The sequence below is a fragment of the Grammomys surdaster genome, unplaced genomic scaffold (genome assembly GCF_004785775.1).
Source record: "Grammomys surdaster isolate TR1022 unplaced genomic scaffold, NIH_TR_1.0 119800, whole genome shotgun sequence".
Lineage (NCBI taxonomy): Eukaryota > Metazoa > Chordata > Mammalia > Rodentia > Muridae > Grammomys > Grammomys surdaster.
In genome coordinates, this window is record NW_021615827.1 from 494 (window position 1) to 2757 (window position 2264).

The 2264-nt window shown below is 35.4% G+C and overlaps 1 long non-coding RNA gene across 1 annotated transcript; it reads left to right on the forward strand.

Moving 5' to 3' along the window:
* The first annotated feature begins 216 nt into the window (after positions 1 to 216).
* LOC114635922 lies at positions 217 to 2076 on the forward strand. The gene is made up of 3 exons (XR_003713548.1): positions 217 to 235; positions 477 to 537; positions 2023 to 2076. It is a non-coding gene; the product is annotated as an uncharacterized LOC114635922 (long non-coding RNA).
* Positions 2077 to 2264: the final 188 nt, after the last annotated feature.

The window sequence follows — 2264 nt, forward strand, 5'->3', positions numbered from 1 at the left end:
AAGTAACTGGAGGAAAAGTGGGAATCATTTGAATACAATATCAATGAAATATATGTTGACTATGTGAACACCATGCTTTCTTTTATACGCACGTACGGGATGTTTTAGGATGCAGTGACTTATGAGGATGTGACTGTAAACTTTACTCGGGAAGAATGGGCTTTGTTGGATCCTTCCCAGAAGAAGCTCTACAAAGAGGTGATGCTGGAGACCTTCAGGAACCTCACTGCTATAGGTAAGACTGTTAATGTTGTTTTCCTTTTTAAAATCAGAAGGCAACTGGTTTCTTGGTTTGTATGTTTGTTTGTTTGTCTTTTTGCTTGCTTCTTTTGTTGTTGTTGATGCTCTTCTATAATTTCAATTGAGAAGGGGGAAGAATGAGGTGAATGAATCAGACGTGGTTTAAGGTTCACTGAAGAGAGTACCTTAAATTTTGCCTATCTTCATATCATACATTTTCTGGTACTATGTTTCAGGCTATTATTGGGAAGACCACAGTTATGAAAAGAATTCTCAAAATTCTAGAAGACATGGAAGGTAATGTTTATTTATGTGGTGATCCAAATATGCCTCTGAAGAAATCTCCATGTGTTCTTGATGTTTTTGTTAAAAAAAAAAAAAACAGTGTAGGCCAGGTGGTTGTGGCTCACACCTTTAATTCCAGTACTTGGAAGGCAGAGGCAGGTGAATTTCTGAGTTCCAGGCCAGACTGGTCTACACACTGAGTTCCAGGACACCCAGGGTTATAAAAAGAAACCCTGTCTCAAAAGAACCAAAAAAAAGAAAAAAAACTGACAGTGTAAATAAGCAGAGCTTTAAAGATATTGAGTATTTAATTCTAACAAATACATGTACATATATGACAGGTATTCTTTTTTCATTTGCAGTGCATTCTTCAGTGTAGAATACATGGAAACAGTGCCTTAACCGATAGTACTATTTGAAGCACAGCCCCATTGACACTAAAATGCAGATCTGCCAGTCTGTTTATCTTAATACCTGTAAATATTACAAGAAGTAGACACTTTGAATGTATTATGTGTATATCCAAATCATTCTCATGAGCAAACAGTGCACAATAAAGGAGATGTTACTCACGTACATGTAGGAAGGTGGGTAAGTTTCCTGATAGTGGAAGTTCATAAGGGTTGAGAAATTTGCATAGAAAACTTAATGTGAATACCACACATGTCTCTTGAGTACAAAAATTCAAATTGTTTGAATGCAATATGGGTTCCTTTTATTTGTTATTCTACCTTTAATAGTATATTGTAAGGCACATACATCTCTGTTCATCTATCTATCTATCTATCTATCTATCTATCTATCTATCTATTTACCTATATTTTTATATAGAGGATGCAGTTCCCAATTATTTAGAGATATTGATAGAAATCCTGTACTTCTCTCTCTCCCAGAACATTTAGACGATAAGTTATTATTCCCACTTTGAGTAGTTTGTTGAACTTGATATGATTTTCTTTTCTTTTTTTTTAGTTTTTCAATACAGGATTTCTCTGTATAGTCCTGCTGTCCTGGAACTCACTCTGAAGACCAGACTAGCCTTGAACTCAGAAATCCACCTGCCTCTGCCTTCCAAGTGCAGGGATTAAAGAGATCCACCACCACTGCCTGGCTGCAGTGATTGTTTAAAAGCTGTGACTTCTTTCACGGTTTCTTAAATATATTTTTTAAAAAAACATATGAGAAAAGATTGCTATGAATGTGAGCCATGAAATAAATACTTTTACAATAACAGATATCCTTAAAGATGTAATGGAACCCATAATATAGGAGAACATCATGGACATAAACAAAATGATGAAACCCTGTTATATCTGATTTCTCATTACATTTAGAAAACTCTGTAAAAGTGATTCATACATATAAAAATATTCAGTAATATAATACATGGGGTAAAACTTCCAATAGGGCCAATCACATACACAGGCATGGAAGAATTTATACTGTAGATAAAATTTCTAAATATACGCAAAGTGATCAAGATTTTGTATGTCACAGGCATCTTCAAAGGGAAGAAAGAATTCACAGTGGAGAGAAAACCTATAAAAGTGTCCAATGTAATGAAGAGTTTTCAAGTCACAGTCATCCTCAGATACATAAAAGAATGCTTACTGGAGCCTTTGTATATGAGAGTGGTCTTCAAATGCATAGGAGAACAAACACAGGAGAGAAACCCTGTGATTGTAACACACGTGGTGAAGCCTTTGCATGCCACAGCCATCTGCAAAGCCCTAAAAGAA